This window comes from Lissotriton helveticus, chromosome 7 (assembly GCF_964261635.1).
Source record: "Lissotriton helveticus chromosome 7, aLisHel1.1, whole genome shotgun sequence".
In the NCBI taxonomy this organism is placed as follows: Eukaryota; Metazoa; Chordata; class Amphibia; order Caudata; family Salamandridae; genus Lissotriton; species Lissotriton helveticus.
In genome coordinates this window covers 741,857,168-741,870,847 of record NC_136068.1, presented here as the reverse complement: position 1 = coordinate 741,870,847, position 13,680 = coordinate 741,857,168, and the positions used below count along the sequence as shown (strand labels likewise).

The 13,680-nt window shown below is 39.5% G+C and overlaps 1 protein-coding gene across 1 annotated transcript in view; it reads left to right on the top strand.

The window, feature by feature from the left end:
- LOC144769076 (E3 ubiquitin-protein ligase RNF14-like) overlaps window positions 1–13,680 on the top strand; it is a 506,892-nt gene that overhangs the window by 208,099 nt on the left and 285,113 nt on the right. The window lies entirely within an intron of this gene.

Sequence of the window (13,680 nt, the reverse complement as noted above, 5' to 3'; positions counted from 1 at the left end):
GAGGGGCACTGCATCTGCTTGGGGCTCCCAAAGTCAGTTTCTGGGTGTACAGTCATAATATCGAGTCAATTATTTCGACTGGACAGAATATCGAGTAAAAAATATAGAATGGACATAATATCGACTAGACATAATATAGACAACAAAAATATCGACTAGAGAAAATTAATATCGAATAGAATGGACATAATATCGAATCAAAAATATAGAATGGACATAATATCGACTAGACATAATATAGACAACAAAAATATCGAATTTAAGGTAAGTTAATAATAATTTTTATTTTTTGTGTAATATAAGTCTGTAGCGGGTTGTGGGTTTATAGGGGAATAGGGTGGGAAGTAATTTAATTCTAATTAATTAAATATGTTAATTTATTTATTGATATATATTTAGAATTAATTGTTAATTAATTATTAATTGGTAATTAATTAAAATATAATTGGCAATTAATTATAATTGATTAATTGATAAATATTTTAATTTTAGTAATTTATTTTCTGTAGCGGGTTGTGGGTTTATAGGGGAATAGGGTGGGAAGTAATTTAATTATAATTAATTAAATATGTTAATTTATTTATTGATAATAATTTAGAATTAATTGTTAATTAATTATTAATTGGTAATTAATTAAAATATAATTGGTAATTAATTATAATTGATTAATTGATAAATATTTTAATTTTAGTAATTTATTTTCTGTAGCGGGTTGTGGGTTTATAGGGGAATAGGGTGGGAAGTAATTTAATTATAATTAATTAAATATGTTAATTTATTTATTGATATTTTTTAAAAATTAATTGTTAATTAATTATTAATTGGTAATTAATTAAAATATAATTGGTAATTAATTATAATTGATTAATTGATAAATATTTTAATTTTAGGGTTCAGGGTCAGTTTTCAGTTTTTGGGTAAAGGGGTATTTTTAGGGTTCAGGGTCAGTTTTCAGTTTTTGGGTAAAGGGGTATTTTTAGGGTTCAGGGTCAGTTTTCAGTTTTTGGGGTAAAGGGGTATTTTTAGGGTTCAGGGTCAGTTTTCAGTTTGTAGGTAAAGGGGTATTTTTAGGGTTCAGGGTCAGTTTTCAGTTTTTGGGTAAAGGGGTATTTTTAGGGTTCAGGGTCAGTTTTCAGTTTTTGGGTAAAGGGGTATTTTTAGGGTTCAGGGTCAGTTCAGTTTTTGGGTAAAGGGGTATTTTTAGGGTTCAGGGTCAGTTTTCAGTTTTTGGGGTAAAGGGGTATTTTTAGGGTTCAGGGTCAGTTTTCAGTTTGTAGGTAAAGGGGTATTTTTAGGGTTCAGGGTCAGTTTTCAGTTTTTGGGTAAAGGGGTATTTTTAGGGTTCAGGGTCAGTTTTCAGTTTTTGGGGTAAAGGGGTATTTTTAGGGTTCAGGGTCAGTTTTCAGTTTGTAGGTAAAGGGGTATTTTTAGGGTTCAGGGTCAGTTTTCAGTTTTTGGGTAAAGGGGTATTTTTAGGGTTCAGGGTCAGTTTTCAGTTTTCGGGTAAAGGGGTATTTTTAGGGTTCAGGGTCAGTTTTCAGTTTATGGGTAAAGGGGTATTTTTAGGGTTCAGGGTCAGTTTTGGGTTTTTGGGGTACAGGGGTACTTTGTAAAAATAAAGTAAAATTACATTTAAATTACATTTATTTAATAAAATTAAATTATATTAAATTATATTATAATATTTTGTATTAATTTATATTCAAAAAATTATTATATACTTACCAATACTTATGTTGTAATGGTATGCGTTGTAAAGGTATATGCGTTGTAAAATCTTGCGTTGTAAATGTATGCGTTGTAAAAGTTTTTGCGTTGTAAAAGTTTTGTTGTAATGGTAGGCGTTGTAAAAGTATGCGTTGTAACGTCATACATCCCTGGAGTGGGAATAGTAATTTTAACCTCTACGCTATCCAGCGCTTTCCCTACTGTTGCACCCACTGGAGTGGGAGTAGTAAATTTTACCTCTACGCTATCCAACACTTTTGCTAATGTTGAACTCACTATAGTTGTAACAATAAATTTTCAACATTTTCTAAAATGTTATATATGTTTATTTAATAATATGTTTAAATATATATATATATATATATATATATATATATATATATATATATATATATATATATATATGTGTGTGTGTAATTTTTGGTGATATAATTTTTTTAATTATATAAATTATTTATTAAAATTATATTTTTTTAATAATTATTTCTAAGTTTATATTAAATATATGTATTACTATATTAGTTTTAACTTAATTTTAAGACATTTTAAAAAATCGATATTTTGACAGTCTATATTTTTGTAAGTCGATATTTTGGAGTCGATATTTTGGTACTTACCTGTTTGAAGATAGGGAGTCGATATTTTGTCAATCGATATTTTTGACTCGATATTTGTGTATCTCGATATTTGTGTCGTCGATATTATGTCAGTGATCCCAGTTTCTGTCTGCCTTTTCATAGTGGTGGGACTGTCATGAAATGGCAGTTGTAAAGGGACAGCCTATTCCCTACGGTGGTGCCTGCGCAGGCACCACCTCCATTGTAGGTATAGGATTCCGACTGCGGCCCAGATGGACTCTTGGATCCTGTCGGATGCAGTGGCCATTCCCCCTAACATTATCGCTCTGACCGCCTGCATCGTAATGCTGTGGTCGGACCGATTCCCTATATGTCGGGCAGACTGCCGCCGACTGCCTGTGGGTGGCGGTCCGCCCCACATCATAATTTGGGCCTATGTGTCTAAAGTCAACATGACAAGTTCTCTGGAAGTGCTGGATGCTGAAAAAACATCAGAATCCAGGACTATTGAGTAAGGAATACAAGCATTGTACTGTTGACAGTGAACCAAAAGATATTTTGTAATTTCCTTTATTCCTTGCAGTAGTGGGCAAATTGGAAGTGGCACGTCTTTACTTAAACCTTGGCAAGTGCAGAAGATGTGGAGTGTCTTTTCCAACTGTCCCTCCAGAAATGAAAATCAGAACAATTGTCTCTGCAATAATTGGGGAGCCACAGTTCCTCTGTGCCCTTCAGGAGTCAGATTTTTTACAAGTTTTCACAATCCTTTCGGTATGATCAGTCAAGTTGGACATTGTAGGGTCTCATCTTCCTGGCAGTCGAATTCTCTGTGGCCATGTTGGCAGGCTTTTCATTTCTTCAGGATGCAGTGTTTGTGAACACTCTTGATGCAGCCCAGGTCCATCCACTGCTGATAATGAATGACTGATTAAAACAGTCATGGAAGAATGCATTCACTCGCAAGGCCTTCCATAGTTGGGACCATCAGAAGGACTTGATGCATGAGGCATTCTATGCATTCCTCTCATACTGGCAGTTTTTGCCCAATCAGTAAATGATGCAAAATCTATAGTCCTGCAGGCGGAACACCCACTTTTCTATGCACCGTCAAAATAACGTATCATTCTGGTGGTTCCTCCCCTTTTAAGTTTTGGTAACAATAGCCCTTCTTAAATGGTCATGTTGCATGTATGATTATATCACTTTGTGAATATGCCAGTTATTTTACGGGCTGCATTATTTGAGAGTTAGATTCCTTACTCACTAAAATTGTATGGGGCACAAGAAGTGGCAAGGATGCATTGCACACTTTCCAACTGTGGACCATGGAGAGAGGACTAAGGTTGCCCGGTCTGGAAAAGTACTATCTATCAGTCCAACTTCAGTGGACATCCAGATGAATGAGAGAACACAAACACACACACACACGGAGAGACTCATTTGTCAGAGCTTTGATGCAGAATAGTATTTCTATCAGAATAAATGTGGCGGGTGAAGGAGACTAGTGGAAACGCCGCTGGATTAATCAGAGTGACCTGTGTTGAGATCGATGTTTGAGAAAGATGACAAGTCAGGCGCATACATTAATGCATTGCATAGGCCGAATAAGGTAGTTGAGGTACAGAACCACTGGATTGGCAGAAGGCCGAATATTGTAACTGGGAGACCGCTTTGAATATGACTTCATGAGAACCTTTGAAAATAAGCAACACGATATGGCATACATGTGGAGCAGGTCTTCTACTACAATCCATCATAAGAGCTTTGCATGGAATGGTGGATCACCTGGACCGACCCTTTTGTGCTTCTTAAACAGATACTCACTATAGGAAGCAAGAAGAAACTAGTAGCATCACTATAAATAACCTTAATGGACACATCTAAAGGATACCTAGAAGATGTGAGAAGGGAATGAGTGAGAGACCTACTCAAGGACATTGAGGAAAAGGAATGGATTATGGGCAATCGGATGCCTGACTTGTATCTCCAGAAAAGATAATGCATTAAGAGTATTTACATAGGGCTTATCTGAAACCCCTCAGACTAGGTACTATGCATCCAAATGCCTCGACATATGCCATAGATGTAAGGAAGGTGAAGTAGGATTTCTGCATATATGTTTAGGGATAGCCCGATCATTAAGGAAAATTGGACTAAGATTGAGATGATATAGCTGATCGAGCGTGAAGATAGTCCTACTAATGTAAAAGGTATACCTACTAGGCTTAATGACCAGGCACCAAAAGATGGTGTCCACACGTAAATATATTAATCTTGCACTCCTGTTGCCTAAACATTTAATCAAAACACATTAGAAATCAAATAGGACACTAAGTATTGCATATTAATTCACTAGTTTACAAAAATGGGCAGGCATCAAAAATAATACATTAATCATAATGAGACGAAAAGAGGAATGGATGGAAGGCGTGCACAGACCTGGGATATATTTATGATTAAGCTGGCTGGAAAGAAATTGGAGGAAAAGCCACCTTATACACTGAGTCAAGAATACACATTAATGAACGAGAAGCAAATTTGGGATCAAGGTGAAAGTCAATCAACACATGAGGGCATGAGTGGCAAGAAACACAATCAGCCTCAGATGCGCCCCATACGCAAATAACTGAAAATGGAGAAAAGCAGAGGACAGACTGACCCACATGAGCAGGTGAATATAGTGACTGGAGACTTCTTGAAGTACGCAGAGAATCTATCGTCCAGTTCCTAAAACCTTCGAACATTAATCAGTTTATTATTATGCACGATTAATTAAAATCTTTAAATACAAATAAAGGATTAATCCGACAAGCAGTACATGAAGGTATACAGTTAGAAATTATTAATTTTACAGTTAACCTTTAATAAATATTTTATAAAGCAGCACTTTAAAATTCTATCCGATAGGTTTAAAATGTGCAAGGATTGCTTGACTGCAGAAGCGAATTCCAAGTTCAATGAATGCCGCCTGCAATAGTTCTCTTCTGTCCCGAATGAAAGCTGGGCATATGCAAACCAAATGAATCCACTTTGAAAGCTCGCATAAATGAAAACTGATTGATTCACTGATCTTTAACCATGGGAGTCTATGCAGTAAAGATGTTAAGTGCAGTGCCTAATTTGTAAAATATGAAGTGCAGGTGCTCAAATGTTTGTTGGAGGCCACACCTACTTTTCCCCCGGCTCCACTCACTTCCTCCACAGGCTCTACCCGCTTACTCTATTGACTCTACCCACATCCTCAACTGGCAAACATACACATTTGAAAAAGAAACATCAATGTAATGAATTTAGGGTTTAAGAATCGGAGGCCTGGTTTGTGGCTTCGACGTCGGAGCAACATGGCGGCCCTTATTTGAGCTCCGCTCGTCGGCGGAACTCGCTTCCGAGACAGAGCCGTCTCTTCGTTGCCTTTACGTCCCGCGAACACGGGCAATTGCTTCTGAGGATGCCGTGAGCGACTCGACGTGCTTTTGAGTGTCTCCTTGCCCTGGTCTCATTGGGAGAAGCTCCGGTAACTTCTCCTCACCTCAACGCGAACGACCGTCATTTTGGGTTGTGTCGCTCAAGCCTCATCTGCCGGTAATTCCTTCGTTTCCCTTACAATGCCGCATTGATGCTCCTTCTGCCGGCAGCATGTTTCCAATAGTTTTTTGTGGAGATATTTGTTTTTTCTATTGATTATTGCCTCTCTTCATACTTTCTCGACGTGGGAACGGATTTCTACAAGTGCACAGCTCTCCATGTCCTTTCCTTGCCAGTCTAAATGCCTGCATGACTTTTACATTTTTCAATTCTATGGCTCACAATGATTTTTCATTTCCTGCTTCTCAACGTACCTGCTCCCTGATATCACTTGATGCCATTTGATGATATTTTGCTGGGAAATGTTCTTTTCTTCAGGGATTTTTCTTCATACAATTTCCTGCTGCTATTTTCAGTGAAGTACGTTGTTGTGTGCTGCTGTTTTTGAATCTTTTGGATTTCCACAGCGACTTAAGCTGCGATATCTCCAGTTTTGCTCAAGACAGCTTATTTATTTTTATTTTTTTCTGAAGTTTGTTCCTCTAATTAGGGACGTGGGCGGCCGCCATTTTTGGCCGCTGAGCTCACGTTTCACTGAATTATTCTACTTTTTCCCTCTTCTCAACTTACCTGTAAGCTGATATCTCATGCAACCAATTGCTGATATTTTGTTGGGAATTGTTCTTTTTTGCGTATTCTTCAGGACTCTTCCTCTCTACAATTTCCTTCTACTACTCTAAGTGAAGTGCGTGGGCGGCCGCCATTTTTGGCCGCTGAGCTCACGTTTCCTTAGAAATTGTACAACAGACTGTCACCTTGTCCTGCTTCTGCTTGAGTAATTCTCTGTCTCGTTTACTGGGGCTACATTTTGTATCTGCACATTTCCTGCTGCACAAATTCTGTGACTATTCGCTATCTTTCCTACAATGGCAAACGAGTCACATTTTACCAGACCTTCTGTTACGGGCACGAAACCAAAGAGACATAAAAATGATCCACCATCACCTATTCAATCCTCACAGAATCCTGTTCTTGATTCTATATTGGATGAGGTAAGGGGTCTTCAACCTTTCATAACTGCAACCAATGAAAAATTGCAACAGATAGAAGATAGATGGATTGTTATGGAAGGCAAAGTTTTGGAATTGGAACAACGTGTCAGTGATTTGCAAGATCCCTCTACTAAGATCCCCACTCTTGAACAAGAAATTCATAAATTAAAGATTCATACCGAGGATTTGGAAAATCACAATCGTCGTAATAACCTACGCCTTTATGGTCTTCTGGAAAATGTTGAAGGCTCTAATATGGTCCTGTTTCCTCAGAAATTTCTCCCTGAACTCCTCAATCTCCCATCTTCATTTATTTTATTTATTTATTTATTTACGTGATTTTTATAGCGCAACAAATACCCTGGGGTGTCTCGGCGCTGTGGAACTACTGGAGTCAGCCATCCTCTTACTGGTTAAACAACCATGTTTTTAAGAGCCTGCGGAAGCTCATCAGGTTCGGGCAGTTTTGATGGCAAGTGGCAAAAGATTCCAAAGTTTTGGAGTGGCCACCAGAAAACGCCTGTCTCCCCAGGTGGCCGTTCTTGTACGTGGCACAGGGAGGAGACTGGTGTTGGCCGATCTTAACTGCCTTCTAGGAGTATACAGCTGAAAGGCTTTGGTCAGGAACCTGGGTCCTATGCCATGTACTGCCTTATATGCAATGCAGAGGGCCTTAAATTTAACGCGGCTCTCAACTCTCAACCAGTGGAGCTGACGAATGGCAGGAGTGGTGGATTTGCGGCGGGGAATGTTTAAAAGGATCCTGGCAGCCGCATTCTGGATGGATTGCAGCTTAGTTATGACACGCTTCTGGGTGTGAAGAAAGAGAGCGTTCCCATAATCTATTTTAGAGAAGACCAAGGTAGAGACCAGAGTCTTCCCAGCTGAGGGGGGAGATAAGGTAGTAGTTTCTTGATTTTTTTCAAAATAAAGAATGATGACGAGACAACCTTGTTAGTGTGAAGGTCAAAAGTCAGCTTGTTGTCAAAAATCACTCCCAGATTTCTGGCTTTTTCCACTGGGACAGGTAGATGGCCGAGCTTTTCCGGCCACCAGCTAGGGGACCATTCAGGGGAGAGTTTTCCGAAGGTCATAATCTCAGTCTTGTCCGAGTTGAGCCTAAGACAATTCGAGGCCATCCAGGTACTGACCTCAAGCATAGCTCTCTGAAAGTTGGCTGCCACAGTGAGGCCATCCCTGTGGATACCCAGAACCAGCTGGGTATCATCTGCGTAAGATGTGAGCCGTACCCCATGGGCCTTTATTACCCTCGCTAAGTCCGCTACGTAGATGTTGAATAGCATAGGACTTAGCGAGGAGCCTTGTGGGACTCCACAAGGGAGTGCAGAGATAGGAGAATAGAAATCTCCCAGCCTCACTGTCTGGGTACGGTTCGCCAGGAAAGATGAGATGAGATCTCTGGCAGAACCGTTTATCCCCAGGGCTGTGACACGGTCGACTAGAGTGACATGGTCGACCGTGTCAAAGGCCGCTGACAAATCCAAAAGGATGAGGACAGCCGCCCCTCCCTGATCCATGATCGTCCTGATCTCATCAGAGGCCTTTATCAAAGCGGTCTCTGTTCCATGCCCTTTCCTAAAACCAAACTGCGTGTCGTCGAGAAGTTGGTAGGTCTCGACAAACTCTGAGAGCTGTCTATTCATCAGGGATTCACATACTTTGGCAGGAAAGGGCAGACACGCGATGGGCCTATAACTGGCGACAGCTGTAGGGTCTAGGGAAGGTTTTTTTTAGAAGGGGTTTTATAACCACCTTCTTCCATATACTGGGAAATTGGCCTGTCTGGAATGCAGTATTGCAGATCTCCAAGAGGGGGCGTGAGATCACTTCTGTGAGTTTTAACATCACAGAAGGAGGGCACGGGTCCAGAGGGGAACCCGATTTGATGGTGGAAATGAGTGTGGTAACATCATCATGGGAGGCAGGTGAGAAACATGAAAAGGAATCATGATTATGATGGGAAAGTACTTCTTCCACAGTAACACCTCTGTGTTCAGTTTTTGTGTCCCCTTCAAATGACGCATATATATCTGCCACCTTAGTGGTAAAGAAAGTGGATAATTCGTTACAGAAGGTCTGTGAGGGCTCGACTCCAGGGCCAGAAGAAGGGGTGGACAGAGTCGTGACAACAGAGAACAGCTCTCTAGCAGAGTTAGCAGCAGTCTCAATTTGCGCCGAGAAGAAAACCGTTTTTCGAGCCATAACCGGCTTTTTATAAATCATAAGGGCATCTTTATAAATTTGTCTGGCTCTGGGGCAGTAGGCTTTCCTCCATCGCCTTTCTAAATTCCTACAATACTGGCGATGAAGTCTAAGATCTTCATTATACCAGGTGGCGGAAGGAGATGCTCTGTTGGGTCTCGTGGATTTCTCTGGGGCCACTAGATCGGCGGCACTACGGATCCAATCCTGGAAATCTGAGGCTGATAATGCAAGAATATTTCCCTCCTGAGGACAGGAGGAGGCCAGGGAATCTAGCATCTGAGGGATGTCTGCGTTTTTCCAAGCACGAGTACCCACCCTAATTCGGGGCCTGGGAAGTGAGGGATACACAGTCCGTATATCTAGCTGGAATATAATAGCCCTGTGGTCTGACCATGTAATGGGAACAATGTCCAGCACAGAAATGTCAGGATCATTGGTGAACAGACCATCAAGGGTGTGACCAGCTTGATGTGTGATACCCTTAACTAATTGGTGCAGTCCTAGGTTAGAAAGGTCAGTGATGAGTTGAGTAGTATCAGAGTTGTCCTGCTCTTCCAAGTGAAAGTTAAAATCTCCCAATATCGTATATTTTTCTGAACCTATAACGTTATCATTCAGGTCAGAGAAAGTGGAGAGAAAAAGGTTACGGGGGCCAGGGGGTCGGTATAATATTATACCCTTTAGAGCTTGCTTGGGGTTAATACTAATAGCAAAGGCAGCTGATTCACAATTGGCAGAGTTTATGGGGTCGAGTGTGGTACGATATCTGTCCTTGTAAATAATTGCAAGGCCACCACCTCTTCCTATAGGCCTGTCATGTCTAGCGACGCTATATCCATCCGGGGTAGCGTCGCAAAAATCCGGGCCTGACCCGGCATCTGCCCAGGTCTCAGTGGCAAATAATAGATCCAGGTCATGGGCGAGAATAAACTCATTAATCTGGAAACTATGACATGGAAGTGAGCGCGTATTAATGAGCGCAGCTCGACAGCCATGCAGAGGAGCGGCATCTGGGACATGTGGCGGGCCATAGTTGAGGTCTAGATGGGCTAGTAAGTGAGATTGGGGGAGTTGATAGCTACAACCTGGACACGAGGGGGGCGAGTGCCCATCACAGTAGTGAGAGAAGCAGTAGTACAGTCCTGATGTGTTTTACCAGGATTCAGCTCTTTTAAATAATGAGATGAGTACAGCAATCGGGGACCAGGGGTTATGGCTCTGGGCCGTGTCCGGCCGCGGACGGGCGCAGACGGGCTTGGCTTTAGAATCTCCCCTCAATATACAAAGAGCTCACCGCCTGGGTCATCTCACATCCAATCCCTCTAAACCACGTGGTATCATCATGCTCTTTTTGGAATTTACTGAACTTATGACTGTTTTGAAGGCTGCTAAACTCAAACGACGTCGCAGTTGGTCTGGTCACAACATCTTCATCTCTCCAGACATCTCTAATGCAACCAATGCACGCTGGAAAGAATTTCTTGCCCTGCGTCTTCAAATGAGACATCTTAATATTCAATATGGCATATTGCATCCATGTCTCTGCAAGATTACTCATGATGGGCGTACACGCTCCTTTGATGATCCTGGAAAACTTAAACTTTTTCTTCAATCCTTTTCTTCCAATGGAATGGACACCAATATCTGATTTTCTATGTTACTCTTATCTCCGTATCGCTTTCTAAATGTTTTACCCTGATCTCCTCTTTGCTCTAATTTGTTTCACTTTCTTATATTTTAATGTTCCTTACGCTTTTTCTTTTGTCCTTGCTCTTCCTTCTTATCTCTCTTTCTGTATGATGACCCTACTTTCGGCTCCTCTCTCTTTCATATATCTTATTTCTTCATTTGGGATCTGCCTTGCTTCGCGTCACTATGCTCCCTCTTCATTGTCTTCTTCTCCTCTTACAGATCTGGCTTTGCTTTGATCTGTTTGTTTATCCTTCTCTCCTTGTTCTATCCGTTTCTTTTTCTCCTTTTTCTTCTATTGCTTTCTCTTTGATCGTATACTTTTTCCTTCTTTGTATTTATATTTATTCTTTAGTGTTCTTTGTTATAGATTTAGGGTTAATGTACTTTGGTACTGTGGATCTTTTTGTTGGACTGTCTTCATGTAATTTTTTGGTATGGTGTGTTCTTTTTTGTAGTCATGTCTTTGAAGTGTATCAGCTCCGCATGTTCTCCATCCTCCCAACCCTACATTATGTGTAATTTTGTCACGTGGAATGTCCGAGGTATTTGGAATCCAGTTAAAAGGCAAAAGGCACTGTCACATTTATCTAAACTTAATTCTCAAATCGCTTTTCTTCAAGAAACTCATTGTTCAGATGTGGAGTCGCTGAAGTTGAAAAGACAATGTGTGGGCCAAGTTGTTTTTTCTCCTGCATCCAACAAAAAAGGAGGTGTTGCTATATTATTTCATAAAGCTTTATCAGTTCAAATTTGATCCACTCAAAATGATGATGATGGTCGATGTGTAATGGCTAAGATTGTGGTACAAAACAAAACATTAGTTTTGCTAAATATCTATGGTCCTGTTAAACCAGATCCCAAATTTTGGAACGATATTAAAATTCTTCTCTCCTCAATTGATTGCCCTAATATTATTCTTGCTGGTGACTTTAACCAATGGTTAGATCCTTTTTCTGATAGACTGTCCAAGTGTAAATTTCAACCTGATAAATCCCATAAATCTTTTCAATCGGCCATTGCCTCTCGTCCGTTATTTGATGTTTGGAAAACTTGTAACCCTGATCTGCTTGAATACATTTTTTTCTCTAATATGCATCATACTCGTTCTAGGATTGATTACATTTTGGTTAGTACATCCCTACTTCCTTCTATTCAAAAATCTGAAATTGGATCCATTTTTATTTCAGATCATGCACCTGTTTATGCTGTTTTAGACCTTTCACTTACTTCCTCCAAATTTAGCAGATGGAAATGTAATACTTTCTTATTATCTGATGCAGTTTTTATCAAAGAAGTCACAACTTTTATTAATGAATACTTTAATTTCAATAACCCATTAGATACTTCTGTCCCTACTACCTGGGATGCTTTTAAAGCTGCTCTTCGTGCCTTTACTATTTCTTATGTATCAAAAAAGAAGAAGGCCACAAGAAATAAATATGAGGATCAACTACAAAATATAAAAGGATTAGAGCATACATATTTTTTCTCTAAATCTCCTAATGCCCTACACGATTTAATTGCAGCAAAAACTGAACTTAATAAATTAGCAACTATTGAAGCATGTATCATTTTGCTTAAGATTAAATCTAAATATCAGGGGGTCAAAATAAAGCGGGTAAGATGTTAGCAAATTAATTAAAAGTTAAGTCCGAACGTAAAACTATTGGCTCTATACTCAACGAATCTACTAAACAACTGGTCTCATCAGACGAAGATATTGCTGAGGTCTGTCTTAAATATTATCAATCTCTTTACTCTGGTGACACATTCCCCTCCAGTTCATATTTAGACTCCTTTTTCTCAGGTCTCCCCTCACCACCTTCTCTCCCTGATGAATTTGCCGCCTTAGAGAAGGATATTACTCTTCAGGAAGTCATCAATGCCATCCAATCGTTGAAATATTGGAAAGCACCAGGCCCTGATGGGTTACCTGTAGAATTTTTCTCTATCTTTAACTTAATTTTTGCCCCCAAACGATTACAACTTTTTAATTCCTTCATTGCAGATGCTAAAGCGTCTGGGTCTTTTATGGATGCCTTAATTGTCATAATCCCTAAACCTGACAAGGACCATTCATACTGTAAGAATTATCGTCCTATATCATTAATTAATTATGATTGTAAAGTTTTTGCCAAGATTCTTGCGTCCCGCCTTGATAATATCATTCCTCTTTTGAATAATACTGATAAAGTTGGATTTGTGAAAGGTAGATTAGCCTCTGACAATGCTCAAATGTTTACTAATATTATTTCCATGCCAAAAAACGTTAAGGTCCCCCTTGCAGCTCTGTCCATAGATGCTGAAAAAGCATTTGACCTTAGTAATTGGCAATTCATGTTTCAAACTCTCCAATGGTTTGCATTCAGACCTTCTTTTATTTCTTATATCAAACTTTTGTATTCTTGCCCTCGAGCCAGTATTTTTGTTAATAACCATTTCTCATTTTTTTTTCCTTATCTAGAGGCACAAGGCAGGGATGCCCCCTTTCTCCTTTATTATTTATCCTATGCCTAGAACCATTTTTAGAACGTATTCGGACTAATTCTCAGATTACTGGCTTTAAACTTAATTCTGTTGAAACTAAAATATCTGCTTATGCAGACGATATTTTAATTGATATGTCCAATCCAGTTGACTACCTTCCACATTTTATGAGTGAGGTTCGACTCTACTCCTCTATTTCTGGTTATAAACTTAATTTATCAAAAACAGAAGTTCTTCCTTTGAATTCTATTTGCTATCAATTTATGTTTAATGATACTAATTTTGCTTGGTGTCCCTCCAAAATTAAATATCTTGGCATTTGGTTTTCGTCGACCCTAACTGATACGCTTAAATTTACATTTAATGCATTGATGAAGAAACTCCCATCCCTC